This window comes from Crinia signifera, chromosome 4 (genome assembly GCF_055691185.1).
Source record: "Crinia signifera chromosome 4, ASM5569118v1, whole genome shotgun sequence".
Classification (NCBI taxonomy): Eukaryota; Metazoa; Chordata; class Amphibia; order Anura; family Myobatrachidae; genus Crinia; species Crinia signifera.
In genome coordinates, this window is record NC_139220.1 from 333551282 (window position 1) to 333570289 (window position 19008).

Consider the following 19008-nt stretch of genomic DNA (forward strand, 5'->3'; position numbering starts at 1 on the left):
ATGAGATTCTTCCTGTTCTTCAGTACACCGCCCAGGCCTGGCCACCTCTAGCGGCGATCTGCAAGGCCATCACACGGGCTGTTTTCCACTTCATCTGGGGCTCCAAAATGGACAGAGTCAAGCGGATTGTTATGTACAAAGATCCCCTCAAAGGTGGAAAAGGCATTCCAGACATTCCAACTATGCTGAGAGCCTTCTTTGCATGTAACTGTATCCGCAGAACTTTGATTGACAATTGTGCCGGCTTTGCGGGGAACTCCATGTCCCGCTTCTTCCTCCTACCTATGTGGAGGACCCTTAAATGGGACAAGTGGGACAGCTCCATCCCTTACAACTGGACTACTCCATGGTTCTACCTGGATGTGTCCAAGTTTGTGAGGGAGCACCAACTGGAGGGATTGAAACCCGACTTGTGGAAACCTAAAAATTTCCACAAGCTCATCAGAGCCAAAGACGCCATGGAACCGATTTCAGGGCTCCCTTCAGCAACTGCCAAGTTTGTCTGGGAGTATGTGGCCTCCAAAAGGCTCACAAATAGACACAAAGACATGTCATGGATGGCCATTCAGGGGGGCTTACCTCACCGGTCATTCATGCACTCCCGAAACTTGTGTAGGTATAGACATTGTCCCTGGTGCTTTGTGCATGAAGAAACCTCCATGCACATCTTCTGGGACTGCACCTACGCACAGTTGTTGTTGGATGCCCTAGAGACTGAATTCAAGGACTCTGTGCCCAGGAACTGTCTTTCATACCTTTCGGTACTGTATGGACTATTCCCGGGCACCCACACGTATGGGGCGACCCAGGAAGCCTGGCGCCTTATAAACTGTGTTAAGGACGCTTTGTGGTTTGCCAGAAATCGTCTCATATTGCGGAGGGAGAGAATGTCCGTTCAGGACTGCCGCAGGCTGGTTCACAGCCTGCTCAGAGACTTATCCATTCAGGATAGCCCTGAGGAAGAAGAGGACTAAACCCCTTTTCTTCTGGTCCTTTCCCCCTGTTTGGACTGTTTTATAAGACTTTGGGACCGTGGCCCCTTCCCCCTCACTTCACAATGTCTGTTGTTTTGTTGCTGTATTTCTATTTATTGCCCTCCCCTTATATGTGTCTGTCTGGTCAATAAAGCTTCGGGCATGTGATTCCTCCTCCCTCACCCCCTACCCTCCACACCCATAGTCTTGTATACTGTTGTGTAAATGTTACCGTTAGAATGCATAGTGCATAGTATAGTCTATAGTGTAAGTTTATCTTGTACTGTATTTTATAATATGTACTATACTGTTTGCATGTGTACTGTGTTTTGGCTGTGCTGCGACACGGTATATGTGTGATATTTGTTATCGTCTGTTTTTTGCATTCTTTATGTACAATAAAGACCTGCTTTTTCAATCAAAAATCGGTTGAGTCCACTTTCTAAAATCGACAGGATACCATCATTGGCTAATACGGACTCCCCAAAAACCCCCTATACCAAGATCAGAGCAGGACTTGCCTTTCTCCAAAAATTGGTGACTATTCAAACTTGGGTCCATTTAAATTATTTTAATATATGTTTATATGTTCATGTGATTATTTTTATTGTGTCATACTTCCATTCAATTTTATGCATATTTAATTCTACCAGCGCTGCTTTCTTTTTTCTTTTTTAACTTTTAGAAAGTAAACACAGACCTAACCTGCTAATTAAGTCAGTGCATGCAGTCAAATTATCATCTGCAAAGACAGGAAATCTCTCTGTGTGTACAGAATGAGAGATAATGATCACCCTATCCCATTTCCCATTCCAAACTACTACCCGGCCTTTTTTTGTTTATTAAGCTAAATTGCTTAGCACAAATCTCTGCATGTGTATGATCTGGATCTGGACACCAGGAAATTGCCTACCCTTAATAGCTTAGCAAAATTACTTAGCAAACATCTCTACATGTGTATGCCCTTTTACCTAGTTAAGCCTGTACACTTCCATACCCACAGGAGATAAATCTTGTATACTGTATATATGCATTAATAAAACATGTAGGTCAGGAGGTACAAAAGGAGGTTTTGTAAAAAAGCAATCTCTCTTAATTTATGTTTTGTGTCTAGGCAGTGCTACTGTGCATGATGGTTATGCTTAATATTCTGAATGAATATCCCTTTAACACAGAAAAACACATTTTCAAGTGAACAATTTCTACCATGCAATTTAAAGCTTATTTGCCATACATGATTTCAGCTGTTTGGTTTCCTTTTGGGAAGCACATGAAGGGGCTTCTCTGGCACAGCTGTGTGCCAAGCTGCTACCAGGTCTTTGATGCATACAGTACTTTTGTCAACTTTTACCATTTATACACTTTTGCCTCCAATTAACCTAATTTTGGGTGTTGTGTACTCCATGCACCCTGAGAGTACTCACATGATTGTCCTTGTACTTGAAAAATGTATTTATGAATGCAAGGTAAAAAATGGATGCCTTTAGTGCAGTTTTCAAAATCTATAAATGTTCATGGTACATTATTTGAAGAGGAATTATTGTTTTTTCTTTAGATGAGCTAAATCCACTTCTAATTTTGTTCACGACCTATAGGGGGCATATGCTTCACATGCAGGTAATGTTCTTAGTACTAGATTTGAAGAGGAACTAGCGTTGTTTAAAAAATGAGCTAAATCCACTTCAAATTTTGTTCACGACCTATAGGGGGCATATGCTTCACATGCAGGTAATGTTCTTAGTACTAGATTTGAAGAGGAACTAGCGTTGTTTAAAAAATGAGCTAAATCCACTTCAAATTTTGTTCACAACCTATAGGGGGCATATGCTTCACATGCAGGTAATGTTCTTAGTACTAGATTTGAAGAGGAACTAGCGTTGTTTAAAAAATGAGCTAAATCCACTTCAAATTTTGTTCACGACCTATAGGGGGCATATGCTTCACATGCAGGTAATGTTCTTAGTACTAGATTTGAAGAGGAACTAGCGTTGTTTAAAAAATGAGCTAAATCCACTTCAAATGTTGTTCACGACCTATAGGGGGCATATGCTTCACATGCAGGTAATGTTCTTAGTACTAGATTTGAAGAGGAACTAGCGTTGTTTATAAAATGAGCTAAATCCACTTCTAATTTTGTTCACGACCTATAGGGGGCATATGCTTCACATGCAGGTAATGTTCTTAGTACTAGATTTGAAGAGGAACTAGCGTTGTTTATAAAATGAGCTAAATCCACTTCTAATTTTGTTCACGACCTATAGGGGGCATATGCTTCACATGCAGGTAATGTTCTTAGTACTAGATTTGAAGAGGAACTAGCGTTGTTTAAAAAATGAGCTAAATCCACTTCAAATTTTGGTCACGACCTATAGGGGGCATATGCTTCACATGCAGGTAATGTTCTTAGTACTAGATTTGAAGAGGAACTAGCGTTGTTTTATAAAATGAGCTAAATCCACTTCTAATTTTGTTCACGACCTATAGGGGGCATATGCTTCACATGCAGGTAATGTTCTTAGTACTAGATTTGAAGAGGAACTAGCGTTGTTTTATAAAATGAGCTAAATCCTCTTCTAATTTTGTTCACGACCTATAGGGGGCATATGCTTCACATGCAGGTAATGTTCTTAGTACTAGATTTGAAGAGGAACTAGCGTTGTTTTATAAAATGAGCTAAATCCACTTCTAATTTTGTTCACGACCTATAGGAGGCATACTGTATGCTTCACATGCAGGTAATGTTTCATAGGGGCGCACATAAAATGCTGGGCATTCTCATGCCAAAGACCGGTGTCCACCCCCGCCACCCTCCACTACTCGTACGAATACATTGGCAACTGTGCTAGTCACCGAAGGCATTCAAACTGAGAAACTACACATGCACATATATGCACAGAGCCACACCATCGGTCCCCAGCACGAATACACTGGTAATGCTAGTGAATCACCCTCTTTATACAAATTCAGAAGTGGTTCTAGACACATTATAATAAATTGGCTAAATCCACATCAGTTTTAGTATCTGACAGCAAGGGGGTCATAATAAATTACATAAACAGAAGTGGATGAAGGCACAACATAATAAATGGGCTACATCCACTTCAATTCATGTACTAGGTACAATAACAGAAGTGGATGTAGACACAAATAATAAAGTAGGCTAAATACACTTCTGATTCCGTTCATGACCTCCAGGGGGGAAATATTTACACTAGCAGAAGAGGAACTAGCCGGCATAATAAAAAAGTGCTAGTTCCCATGCAGTAACTGTAACTGATTTACTGAAGAGGAACTAGCTGAGATAATAAAAAAGTGCTAGTTCCTAAGGCAGTTACTGTAACTGATGGGGATCTAGTCTCTACCGTGCTGTTATCCCCAGCACTGCCCGCTGTTAGTAGAACAGACATATATAACACAATACTCGGCATGGTCAGACTGATCACATACCTTGCTGGGTATTACAGACCCCTCAGGACCACAGTAATCCGGGTCTCCCAGCTGCTGGTACCAATGTACAGGAGGAGTCAGTGCTGCTTCGGTAGCAGCTAGTTCCCCTTCGCCGTAAGGACCTGGGGAGGAGAGGGGGCGGGAGAGGGGGCGGGAGAGGAGGAGCAAGGTCAGAACAAGACAACTTTTTTTTTGAGCCGACATGTGCCGACAGGCGGTATTTCATGCCCTACCATCCACTAGGGCGTGGAGGAGGTTATTAAAGCTGTGGCGAGCGAAGCGAGCCACCGTGCCCGAAGCATTGCGAGCGAAGCGAGCTATGCGAGGGTCCATTTGGGTCCCTTCTTCTGAACTTGCTCCTCCTCTCCCTGCCCCATCTCCTCCCCAGGTCCTTACGGTGAAGGGGAACTAGTCTCAACCGTGCTGCTTCTGTCTCCGACTTACACCCCCTACTTCCGGGTCAGTGTGTGCACTATTTGCTGGTCCTCCACTTCCGGGTCAGGCCGGGCGCGTCGCTGCTATCATTGTACTTCCTGTCTGTGTCAGTCCCCACCCCCTTTCTTTTCCTAGAGAGGTGTGTATACGGCGATGCTCCGGTGGCCATTTTAACTAAGGGCAAATCCCAGCTGGCTATATACATTTTGCCCACAGTTCAGTCTCATACTACGGACGGTAATGACAGTTTGCAGGTTAATATTTAACTCCTTATGTTCTACAAATAAACGCACAAAGGGCACATTACATAATATATTGCTAGGTCTTAGATGCATTTATTATATTAATTTTGCAGATTAAGCAATTGTCCGCAGGATAATATAATGTATTTTATATTATAGTTTATTATATTGTATATAGTACAGGGTTGCCGACACTCCCGCATTTAGCGGGAGTATCCCGGTTTTTGTTCCTTTCTCCCGGTCTCCCGATAATGTGTGCGATCCTCCCGGTTTTTTAGTCCGTCTGAAAAAAAAAAAAGTGACTGCGCATGCGCAAATCACAAAGTGCCGAGGCAGACGCCGCAGCTGTCCGGCCGGTAGGGTTACCACCCGTCCGGGATTACTCCGGACAGTCCGGTAATTAAGACCGGCGTCCGGAGTCCGGACGGGTGGCTTTCCCGGACTATACATAGTCCGGGAATAACCCGCCCGCCGCCTCGTCTCCCCGCTCCCCCGCTGCCCTGCTCCCGTCCCCTCACGTTTCCCCCGCTGTGTATGCGGGAGAGACGTGCTGCTGCGGTGCTGCATATGCTGCTGGACCGCTAGCCAATGGCCGCTCGCGGTCCAGCAGCCACCAGTTGATTGGCTGCTGGACCGCGAACGGCCATTGGCTAGCGGTCCAGCAGCGGGAGTTAGAAATGTTAAAATCATACAGCACAGCAGCACGTCTCTCCCGCGAACACAGCGGGGGAGACGTGAGGGGACGGGCAGGCAGGCACAGGCACACTGACAAGCCTGTCTGCCTCCCGCAGGCGGGGGAGGGGGTTTCTATCCCCCTTGGCAACGAGCACACTGGCACAGATCAATCCCCCTCGGCAACGAGCACACTGGCACAGATCAATCCCCCTCGGCAACGAGCACACTGGCACAGATCAATCCCCCTCGGCAACGAGCACAGAGGCACAGATCAATCCCCCTCGGCAACGAGCACACTGGCACAGATCAATCCCCCTCGGCAACGAGCACACTGGCACAGATCAATCCCCCTCGGCAACGAGCACACTGGCACAGATCAATCCCCCTCGGCAACGAGCACAGAGGCACAGATCTATCCCCCTCGGCAACGAGCACATAGGCACAGATCAATCCCCCTCGGCAACGAGCACAGAGGCACAGATCAATCCCCCTCGGCAACGAGCACACTGGCACAGATCAATCCCCCTCGGCAACGAGCACACTGGCACAGATCTATCCCCCTCGGCAACGAGCAGAGGCACAGATCTATCCCCCTCGGCAACGAGCACAGAGGCACAGATCTATCCCCCTCGGCAACGAGCAAATTCAGTCCACCTTGGCATCGGCATGAAGCCCCTGGCATTGAGCATATAGGTAAGTGGCACTTATGTGTCAAATGTGTATGGTGTGTTATACAGTATGTCATGGGCATTGCTTAGTGTTATATAGTATGACATGGGCATTGCTTAGTGTTATATAGTATGACATGGGCATTGCGGTGTTATATAGTATGACATGGGCATTGCGGTGCTATATACCGTGTTTCCCCGATAATAAGACACTGTCTTATTTTTTTTTTTCGCTCAAAAAAGACCATAGGTCTTATTTTCAGGGGAGGGCTTATTTTAATAGACCTTTTGAAAAAATAGCCCCCCTGCGCCTTTAAGAAATTCCCCACTGCGCCTTTAAAACATTCAACTGCGCCTTTATGAAATGCCCCACAATTTAATGTGCCGGTATTTTACATTTTCCATGCCCCCACCTGTTTGTTTGTAGTTTAAATGGATATTCGTTGATGGCGCTGTGTGGTGAGCAGCAGCCAGCCAGTCAGCCGCATGATGTGCGCGGCGCGATGTGCGCGGCGTGACGTCACGCCGCGCCTACCGCAATGCATCCCTGGGAACGGGAGCTGCGGTGCTGCTGGTGAGTGAGCAGAGGGCAGCGGGGGTCAGCGGGAGTCAGCGGGGGCCGAGCGGAGGGTACACATATGGTGTACATACAATTACATGGGAAGAATGGTAGGGCTTAATTTCGGGGGAGGGCTTATTTTGGACCAGCGTCCAAAATCTGGGGTAGGGCTTATTATCGGGGTAGGTCTAATTATCGGGGAAAGACGGTAGTATGTCAAGGGCATTGCGTAGTGTTATATAGTATGTAATGGGCATTGCAGTGTTATATAGTATGTAATGGGCATTGCGGTGTTATATAGTATGTCATGGGCATTGCAGTGTTATATAGTATGTAATGGGCATTGCAGTGTTATATAGTATGTAATGGGCATTACGGTGTGTTATATAGTATGTAATGGGCATTACGGTGTGTTATATAGTATGTCATGGGCATCATGTGTGGGCTTATGAGTAATCGGAATTACAAAGTTCATTAAAACGTGCAATGGGCATTACGGTGTGTGGCATAAAATGTAATGGCCATTATGGCATGTGGTATACTATATAATGGGTGTGCGGTGTGTCAGCATTATGACAAAAATTTTGCTGCGCGCCTTCGGCGCGCACTGTCCATGTTTTCCATCCTGTGCAAAAATTTGGTTGAGTCCTGGCATAATGTGTAATGGCCATTGCAGTACATGGAATAATACATCGTGATTGGCATCACGATGTGTGGCATAACTTGTAATGGCCATTATGGCATGTGGTATACTATATTATGGGTGTGCGGTGTGTCGGCATTATGTCAAAAATTTTGATGCGCGCCTTCGGCGCGCACTGTCCATGTTGTCCATCCTTTGCAAAAAAATTGTTGAGTCCTGGCATAATGTGGAATGGCCATTGCGGTATATGGCATAACACGGAATTAGCATCACGATGTGTGGCATAACTTGTAATGGCCATTAATGTATGTGATATAACATGTAACTGGAATTATGGTATGCAAAATCAAGAATGAAATGGAAGCAAAGGTTTAAAAAAAAATCAACATAAGGCGGGTCTGGGGGCGGGTCTGGGGCTGGGATGGGTCAGTGGGTGTGTCAAGGGGCGGGCCAATGTCCGGGAATCTCTCAACAAAAAGGTGGTAACCCTACCGGCCGGGGATCTGTCAGCAGTGTCTATACTGCCTACAGCGGCAGCGCAGCAGGGGGCAGCCATCGGAGCAGGAGCAGCAGAGGGAGCGGCACAAGCAGCAGAAGGCAGCGCCGCAGATAAGATGGTAAGATAGCGGCTGGCTGCTTCGTGCCTCCCTCCTGCTTCTCTCCCTCTGCTCCCTACTATTTTTCCTTTAATAGGGTTCCTTCTTTTAAAAAAATGCTACGTACCACTACCATCTCAAAATGTAATTTGGATAGCCACGCCCCATTTTTGTGCCGTAAATGGGCCAGGGCCATGGGCGGAGCTATCCAAATTACATTTGAGAGCTCCCACGCCCCCTAATTAGCTGCCCTCTGCCTGGTCTCCCGCAAAGGGGAGATGAAAAGTCGGCAAGTATGATATAGTATTGTATTATAATATATATGTTGTAGCCCTGTGGTAATAACCCTGCGATAGCCCTGTTGTAATAACCCTGTGGCAGCCATGTGGTAATATCCCTGTGGTAATAACCCTGTGGTAATAACCCTGTGGTAATAGCCCTGTGGTAATATCCCTGTGGTAATAACCCTGTGGTAATAGCCCTGTGGTAATAGCCCTGTGGTGGTAGCCCTGTGGTAATAACCCTGTGGTGGTAGCCCTGTGGTAATAACCCTGTGGTAATAACCCTGTGGTAATAACCCTGTGGTAATAACCCTGTGGTAGCCCTGTGGTAATAACCCTGTGGTAGCCCTGTGGTAATAACCCTGTGGTGGCCCTGTGGTAATAACCCTGTGGTAGCCCTGTGGTAATAACCCTGTGGTAGCCCTGTGGTAATAACCCTGTGATAGCCCTGTGGTAATAACCCTGTGGTAATATCCCTGTGGTAATATCCCTGTGGTAATATCCCTGTGGTAATAACCCTGTGGTAATAACCCTGTGGTAATAGCTATGTGGTAGCCCTGTGGTAATAACCCTGTGGTGACCCTGTGGCATACCTCCCAACGTCTGTGCTGATGAAATAGGGACACTCGCGCGAGCGTCCAAAAAGGTGGCGGGGTGTATGCAAATGAGGGTGCGGCTTATGCTAATTAGCCACGACCTTATTTTCATACGAGAATAGACGCTGTGCGCAAGCGCACAGCTTCTATTTTATTAGATTGGGGGGTCTGCCAACTGCCAGCCCCCGCAGCGGGACAATACCTGCCGCGGGTGAGACAGCGGGACAGGACCCGAAAATCGGGACTGTCCCGCTGTAATCGTGACAGTTGGGAGGTATGGTGGCGTAACTAGAAATTTTGTCAAACAAATTCTGGTGCCCCCCCCCCCATACATTTATTATCTTTTTACCTTTATTTTTCATTTATTGGCAGTAGTTTTTTGCTTGTTGCCAGGGGTTTACATGCAAATTTCCATTGGCAATATATATATATATATATATATATAGACCTTGGTGTGGAGGCACTCCAAATAAACAACACACTGCACAGCGTGGACGGTAACGTTTCGAGGTTTATTACCTCTTCATCAGACGGGGTCTGATGAAGAGGTAATAAACCTCGAAACGTTACCGTCCACGCTGTGCAGTGTGTTATTTATTTGGAGTGCCTCCACACCAAGGTCTATGCTGCGGTCCTGGTACATGCATTGGGATCCCTGGATGGCACCCTTGAAATTTGAATAATATTGCCGGTAGTGCTGCTCCCACTGGAGATTATATATATATATATATATATATATATATCCCTACCCAGAATCTGCAACTTCTGCTGATATACACTACCCAGTAGGACCTCTAGCATCTATCCATTTGTCCTGTATACCTCTAGAATATGTCTCCTCTAAAGCGGTGGCCATTTTTGAAAGGACATTTTCAGCAGACAGACAGCCAGACCCATTACAATATGCGGAGATCATGCACCCCTCAGCGCCGGCTCACCCTAGCCACCATCTGGGCCGCAGTGCTATTGTTACCACTGATCTGGGTCAGTAAATTTGTGCGTAAGGGGAGTCTGTCAGTAAGTGGTGTGTGTCAAAAACAAACCTCCCAACTGTCCTGATTTTCACGGGATAGTCCAGTTTTTTCAGGAGTGTCCAGTACTTCACCCGGGGCCGGCAGTGTCCTGCGGTGGGGGGAGGACAGTTGTTGGGAGTCCCCCTGCTTGCTCACCATAGCACAGGGCTGGCACTAGCCACTCAGCAGCTCCTGCGGTGCAGGGAGGCACCGTACTGAAGAGGCGCTCTCCCTGCCAGTGGCATCACTAAAGGGGTGCAGTGCGACTCCGCACCCGGGTGTCACCAAAAAGAGCCTCCCGCACTACACTCAGGTGTCAGCACCCGCCACACTACACTCCCACTGGCAGCGTCTATTCACCCCAGCCTGCTTGCACATTGTCATCGTCCTCCGTCCCATTCACCCACAGCGCCGCACCACTGCTGGCAGAATCTTCTCACCCCAGGCAGCCACAGAGGACACCAGCCACCCTTGCACCTGCACCCCCACAGTGGTATCCGCACCAGGAATTGGACTGTGCTTTGCGATGCCTGTGTGAGCGCACACTGGCAGCAGCAGCCAGCTACAGGAAAGGGATGGGGTACATGCCAAAACAGCCAGGGAAGGGTTGGATGGGGTGGAGGACAACTGCTGAGCGGTGGGTGGGGGACAGACGGACGGGGGGACAACTGCTGAGTGTTTTCTCCTTAAAAATAATGAATAGATCAACAAGTTTAAAACCAATGTAATATGCTTAACAAAAACCACACAAATTAAATGTACAACAACATATATACACAATGTCCATAATCTAATTTGTGTGCATTTTACTTAAGCATATTAAATTGTTTTTAAAGGTATCTATATATACGGTGTGTGGAATAAAATGTCGTCTCTCCGCCACCCTGATCATTGCTTCCCACGATAGAGTTCAGGACTTTGCACGTGCTGCACCCCTTCAGTGGAACGCGTCTATTCTATTAGATTGGGGGGTCTCCCAACTGCCACCCCCCGCAGCGGGACAATGCCTGCAGCGGGTGGGACAGCGGGACAGGACCCGAAAATCAGGACTGTCCCGCTGTAATCGTGACAGTTGGGAGGTATGTAGTACTGTTCCTTTGTACAGTGCTGCAAAACACTTGTGGCACCTTATAAATAAAATTATAATAATGATAATAAAATATAGATAGGTGTAATATATAAATAACACGTTATAGCAAATGCCCATCCTGATATATACACATCATAGTGGCACTCAAGCCCGGACTCCCCGGGAGGTTGGGACAAGATACATACCTCCCAACTTCCGCAGCTCAGCAGGCGGGACACTGCTGCTGCGCGCCGAATTTTTCAGGGGGGGGGTGGTGGCCTAATTTGGAGGCGTGGCCTATACTCGCGGCTCCCCCGCGAGGCCACGCCCCCATTTTGCCGCTATGGGGGCATGACCCAGAGGCTCTGTGAGCCTCTAGCCATGCCCCTGGCTGCGGGAATATACGCTGTGCGCATGCGCACAGCGTTTATTCCCCGCTGCTTAGCAGCTGACAGGGGGGACTCCCAACAGCCCCCCCACACCACGGGACACTGCCGCCCGCGGGTGGGACAGCGGGACAGGCCCTGACAATCGGGACTGTCCCGATAAAATCGGGACTGTTGGGAGGTATGCTGTGGTAGCCCTGTGGTAATATCCCTGTGGTAATAACCCTGTGGTAATAACCCTGTGGTAATAGCCCTGTGGTAGCCCTGTGGTAATAACCCTGTGGTAATATCCCTGTGGTAACCCTGTGGTAATAACCCTGTGGTAGCATACCTCCCAACATGAACCTCTCCAGGAGGGACACAATGCTCTATTTCTGGACTTTCCTCTTAATATAGGGTCACCACCACCTGTGGGCTGTGCTGCACTCTACTTGTCAGCCTGGTCCACGCACCACCAGCCAGCGGCGGCAGCCGCTGCAGTATAAAGCCGCTGCGGGGACCAGGCGCCGGTGTATGACCCAGGTGCAGATCGCACAAGGGAAGCAGTAAGCACCAGCAGCTGCATGAGAATGGGGCCCTCTTCCGGGAGTCCGTAAGATGTCCCATGATTCCGGGAGAGTCGGCAATATACATGGTGAGGAGGACTGGGGCACAGTGCAATGATCTGCAGATAGCACAGTACATGGTGATGAGGACTGGACCTGAGTGCAATGTTCTGTTTTTGTATGTATGGTGTTATCCTCTATGAAGATTTCTAGGTCTAGAAATTGTACTGATTGTTGGCTGATTTGAGTTGTAAATTGTAGATTTCTGTCATTTCTATTGAGGTAGTCCATGAATTGTGTGAGTGAATCCTGCAAGCCCTTCCAAATGAAGATACAGTAGAGGATAACACCATACATACAAAAACATATAGAAAGGCCATAGACGTAAACAGTTATATTTTGTACACCAGTGGTCATTACAAACCCTGTTTGGATGGGGGATGCGGTCAATTTGCCGGCGGTCGGAATCCCGGCGTTCAGAATCCCGACACTGGAATCCCGACCGCCGAAATCCCGAAACTTTCTCCCTCCTGGGGTTTCCACGACACCCATAGAGGGAGAATAAAAAAGCATGCCGAGCGTAGCGAGGCACCGGGCCCGCTGCGTGGCGAGCGCAGCGAGCCCGCAAGGGGGGGGAGGCGATCCACGTCCCCCCATGTCGGGATTTCGGCGGTCGGGATTCCAGTGTCGGGATTCCGACCGCCGGGATCCCGACCGCCGGGATTACGTATCGGATCCTTGGCTAGGATACCCAAAGGGCAGTTCTGTCGTCTGAAACGAAACTGCTCCAAGACACAAGATTTTGAGAAACAAGCAAGTGACATGAGGGACCAATTCCTAGTCAAACATTATGATGAGGAATTGGTGAATGACGCTTACCACGAGATAGCCACACTAGACAAAGACAAAACATTAATTAAGACCAATACCCGCAATAAACAGGGCCCACAAGATGTCTCATTTATCACAATTCAACCAGTCTTCTCAACAACTCCGACGGATACTCCAAAAACATTGGCACATACTAAGACAGGACCAAGATCTACAGCATCACTTATCAGAGAAACCAACACTTGTATTCAGAAAAGCGCCAGACTTGAGACAGCGACTAGTGAAAACCACATAAAACCCAAACAAACTACACAAACAAGACTCACAGACACAAAAGGCTTCTTCCAATGTGGTAGATGCACATGCTGCAATAACCTCACCACTAAGACAACCAAAAGTCACCACACCTTGACATCAGTGACCACCAACAGCACCTTCCAATACAGACAACACCTCTCCTGCGAATCCAAAGGGGTGATTTACTTGTTAAAGTGCCCCTGCGGATTGGAGTACGTAGGGAGGACTATTAGAGCATTGAAAGTTAGAATGTATGAACACATACGCAACATAAAAATAGTTTACGAAAAACATAGCGTATCCATGCACTTTAAACAGGCACATGGTTCCAATCCTGCGGACTCATGTTCACAGCCATTGAATCACCCTCAAGAAATTGGAGAGGGGGTGACTACATCGAGTTACTGAACAAAAGAGAGCTCTTTTGGATTTTCAATCTGAAAACTCTACACCCTGGGGGCTTAAACATTGACTTCCATAATGGACATCTGTAACTGTCTCAATATGACGTATCATTGCATGCAAACATGGGGTCACCTACTACATTAGGAATACCCATGACTCCGCGCCCTTATTAATCAAGGTAGCACTATGAGCACCCGTAACACCTCAGATGACGTACACACCCATCCACGGACACGCAATAGGCGCCCATAATAATACCATTCTCAGGCAATCCATCAATATATATGCCTGATTCCACCGTCTACTACTTGCATTATTACTACCCATTCATTTTGATTTATTGCTATCAATTTAATTTTATTTTATATTATTTTATATTCTTTATTTTACTTCATTCTATTATATTATATTTCATTTCATTTATTTTATTTTATGGTTACTATATTATCTCACTTAATTTTATTAATTATATTCATTTATTTACACATATATCTTCAATGAATTTATTCTCATCGGTACTTGTTTCCTAGCACGGCCACAATCGCGGGCATCGGGTGTAATTTTTAGTGGTCTGCGACGCGACGCCCCCGATTTTCCCATTGAAATGCATTGAAAAAAGTCAAAATCGCGTCGGTCGCGTCGTATGCGGCTAAAAAAGGCTTAAATGGTCCAGACGCGATGCCCCCGATTTCCCATAGGAAACAATGTTAAATGCCTCAATTTACCCGCGATGCCCCCGATTTCCCATAGGAAACAATGTAAAATGCCTCAATTTCACCAAATCATCATAGGGAACAATGGTAAATGGGCCAGAAACCCCCAAAAACACCCCTGAACAGTGAAATGTCCCCCTAAAAGTAGTTTACGCCACCCCACGATCAACGCGAACCCGAAGCGTGGCGAGCGTAAGCGAGCCCGTGAGGGGTGGCGGTATGCGTCCTCCGACCTTTTCATACCCCCACTATCCACGTTGGTGTGGAGTTGAGAATAGAATAGTGTGGCGAGCGCAGTGAGCCACCGAGCCCGAAGCGTGGCGAGCGCAGCGAGGGGACGCGGATACCTTCACAGGTAAACGCGTCCCTTCGCGGGCTTCACAGGTATCCGCGTCCGCTCGCCACGCTTCGGGCTCGCCACACTATTCTATTCTCAACTCCACGCCAACGTGGATAGTGGGGGTATGAAAAGGTCGGAGGACGCGTACCGCTGCGCTCGCCACGCTTCGGGTTCGCGTTGATCATGGGGTGGCGTAAACTACTTTTGGGGGGACTGTTCAGGGGTGTTTTTGGGGTTTTTTGGCCCATTTACCATTGTTCCCTATGATGATTTGGGTAATTTGAGCCATTTAACATTGTTTCCTATGGGAAATCGGGGGCATCACGGGTAAATTGAGGCATTTAACATTGTTCCCTATGGGAAATCGCGGGCATCGCGGGCATCGCATCGGTACCATCGCACCCGATTTTTTAGTGCATGCGATGGCCCCGATTTTTACTCACGATGCCCACGATCATGATCGTTGTGGCCGTGCTAGGAAACAAGTACCTTCTCATCATATTCGGATGCACCTCCATTAACTGTATCCCGTATACCAATCACTATTCAACCCATTATCTTTGTACATACGTCCTCATGTACAACAGTCGACACAGTCAGGATAGTTAACACAGTAACCCCAAGACGTTCACAACTGCATAGAGACTGATTTTAATGTCGACCAATCAGAACAAGAGGGGTGGAGCCTGTAACACAACACTGACACCCTTGAAAAGGCCGGACCTCGGCTGAAATGCGTTGGGACATACACGCCCACCCACTGCATCAAGCATCCCACATTCATCAAAGTCTCCTCCAAAGTGAGTCGAGCGCACGTCACTCCAGTGCGTCGCGCTTCTGGTGATGCAGGCCCGCACCATCCGGCAGTCGCCGGCTCACTGTTGTAGCAGCGTGGTCAACAACTGGCGTCCCCTATCCGGGACTGCAGGACGCCAGCGGCAACAACTTCATCGGCATCAACGGCTACTCCAACACTTCCCGTACAGCGGCAGATTCAAGGTATGTCTGGATGCACCACTGGGGTATTTGCTGCATCTATCCACCCGCCCACCCACCACAGGACAGTGATTGCCCTACCTGTGGCCCCAATATCCGCCTGCAACGGACACCACTCACCGAGTGGAAGTTGCAAGGCGGTCAGCCCCAGCCCCACTTCCCTTTGCTTTCACACCAATAAATGTATTTTGCACCCATCTGATTTTTCCTCTCATCATTGAACATAGGGGTCATTAGCTACAACCAATTGTCACACCACAAGTCACCTCCAGTGACATAGTTTACTATTCTAAGGGCACGCACAGTCTTCAGCTCACACTGTATAGACACCCAGAAGGTGAGCACAGTACCTCCCCACCTGCAAACAATCTGTAACCAGAGCCTGAACCACTCTAGGTCTGCAGCCCCTTCGCTCAGAGGTAATTCGAGCGCTACACCAATCCTGTTCAACCAGGGTTCCCAGGTAATAAGGAGCTGCCGGTCCTGGTTCCTAAAAAGCCAACAGGGTAATGCCACAGCCGGGGTAAACTTTTTACATAAGTTCCCCTGGCCAAAGCATTGATTCCTGTGGCAGGGACCTTGGAGGAGTGGGGACCCCTCAATAAAGGAAGGGTGGTGGGCATCGGGCAGCTAAATGGTTGTTTACATTTGCAGCTTCTCCCACATGCCGGGGGTTAGTCCTGCTCACCAGCCAATGGCCGCTCCTTATTGGTAATGTATGATTTCCATCACCTGTGGTGACACCTTTCTTATCAATTACCTAGCTTCCCACAGGTGCTGGCAGTCATAGATTACCAGGGAAGTCCAGGAGCAGAGCATTTTCTCCCTGAAGTAGAGGGTCAGGTAGGCAACCCTGGTGTAGGCTTGCATAATTTCAGTGTGTCAGTGAGCTTGGCGTAATGGAGGACAGTGAGATGGTGATGAGATTGTGATCAGAGAGTGTGAAGGGAGTGTTTGTAAAATCAGAGACTGAGCACAGCCTGGTGAAAACAAGGTCCAGGCAGTGGCCTTCCTCATGAGTAGAGGAGTCAGACCACTGGGAGAGGCCGAGAGAGGAGGTTAGAGAGAGGAGTTGGAAAGCATGCAGAGAATGTGGACTGTCCTTAATGATATTGATGATGATGGTGGAGATGTCAGAGGATAAGTAACCATTCTTGCTGTGATTACCTGGTATGCTGTGTACCTGCTACAAAAATAAAGACCACAACTTCATCGGTTCCAGTGTATGTGCTTCCTTGTCACAATAGGTACACAAAGTGGCCAGAGGTTGTCTGACAGGAAGCCAGCGTGTGGGAGTGGGAAACTGACAATTTCTGAGGCCTTATAATAGAGGATCTTTGATGTCTGCGCTGGCAATGTTCTGCCCATCTCAGTCGCAGATTAGTGGAAGCCTCAGACCTACCTCTCATTGTCACAGACATCAAAGTCCTTTCAATGCATCAGGAATTGCATATGGATTTGTGAGTGGATAGCGATCTGTGATAGTGTTGCAATACATTCGCTAATGGACACAAGGGGTGACATTTACTGGGATGAAGTAATTGGACTTTGGAAAATTTATGTAAAAAAAAGGGCTGAAATTCGTACGGTTTCCCAAAATCTCCAACTTAATCGGATGCGAATTGCAGTGAAAATTGCACTTTTTGCTGCAAAAATCACCCATTCTGACCTGTAGAAATTTTTGTCACACTTCAATTCGCATCCAGATGTTTTCCCATTATAAAGTATACTGGGGTGCGAATATTGGAAAACATTACCAAAAATAGCAACGAATAAACCAATTGAAACATGTCGAGTGTGACAGAACCATGCACAGACCAGTGTGATCTCTGCATGGTAATGTAAAACAATGTGTTGGTTCCACCTCCTGAGTATAACCAGCCCAGGGCTCAAAGATCCGGTCCTGGTTTTAGACATTCAGGGGAGCAAAACCATAGGGGAGCTCCAGGATTTCAAAAACCAGCACCAGGCTCAAGGGCCGGTCCTGGTTCTTAAAATACGGGTGGCCACAGCCGGGGTAAACTTTTTACATAAGTTCCCCTGGCCAAAGCATTGATTCCTGTGGCAGGGACCTTGGAGAAGTGGGGATCCCCCAATAAAGGAAGGGTGGTGGGCATCGGGCTGCTAAATGGTTGTTTACATTTGGAGCTTCTCCCACATGCCGGGGTTAGTCCCACCCACCAGCCAATGGCCGCTCCTTATTGGTAATGTATGATTGCCATCACCTAAGGTGACACCTTTCTTATCAATTACCTAGCGCATCCAGAGCAGAGATGTTACTTCGTCGGCGTCTGTATTCAGAATGATTTCTGGCCAATCAGGAGCCGACTTTCTCGGCTCCTGATTGGCCGAGAAATCATTCTGTTCAGAGACGGCGAGGAGGAAACATCTCAGCGCCGGACATACTCCTGCAAGCCGGGTACCAGTCTGGAGCAGCGCTGTCACCGGAGGTCGCCGCCGGGGAGCAGGTGAGTAGGATTTGCCTCCTTAGGTACCCCTGGGGACTACCACGGATCCCGGACCCCGGATTCTTCACGTCAGGAGCCCCGGAACCCCAGGACCAGCCCCGGAACCAGGACCAAGGCCCCGGAACCGAACTCTTCTGCCCTGGAGCCCCGGAGCCCGGACCCAGGATCCAGGGACCGACCTACGGGCTCAAGGTAGGTAAGTATCAGTGTGTGTGTGTTTTGTGTGTATTAAAGTTTTATTTTACAGGGTGTCAGTGTGATTTTGTGCACTATTTTTACACTGCAGAACTACAAGTGCCAGCGGGCCCTTTAATGCCCCGCATGCTGGGACTTGTGGTTCCCCAAGTCCCAGCATGCGGGGTAGGCTTGCTGGGACTCATAGTTCGCCAGTGTAAAACAATAGTTTTCATTATTTTTTTTACACAAATCATCAGCTCCATGCCCACAGCCCAGGGGCATGGAGGACAGCCCCGGACTATCAGCATGGGCTGGTAAGTCCTGGAGGGGGGGACCCCTTCATTGGGGGGTCCCCACTTCCCCAGGACCCCTGCCCATGCTGACCAGCCAGGGGGTTAATGCTTTGGCCGGGGGGACTTGTATAAAAAGTCTCCCCCCGGCTGTGGCATTACCCTGCTGGCTCGTTGTGTCCGGTGCTGGTTCTTAAAATACGGGGGACCCCTAGTCACTTTGTCCCCCGTATTTTGGGAACCAGCGCCGGACCTTGAGCCCGGTGCTGGTTTCATAAAATCAAGGGGACCCCTATTTGTCGGGGACCCCTATTTGTCGGGGACCCTGATTTTATGTCACCAGCACCAGCTCAGTGAGCCCG

The 19008-nt window shown here is 47.9% G+C and overlaps 1 protein-coding gene across 2 annotated transcripts in view; it reads right to left on the minus strand.

Annotated features, from left to right (window-relative positions):
* Positions 1 to 19008, minus strand: part of LOC146072881 (uncharacterized) — a 157130-nt gene that overhangs the window by 35602 nt on the left and 102520 nt on the right. The window contains exon 1 of one of the 2 annotated variants that reach the window (XM_083180062.1): positions 4422 to 4487. The exons of the other annotated variant lie outside the window; for it this stretch is intronic. The gene's annotated coding sequence lies outside the window, so the exon portion shown is untranslated. Of the gene's footprint in view, positions 1 to 4421; positions 4488 to 19008 lie in introns of those variants that run through there. 2 annotated transcript variants of the gene reach the window in all.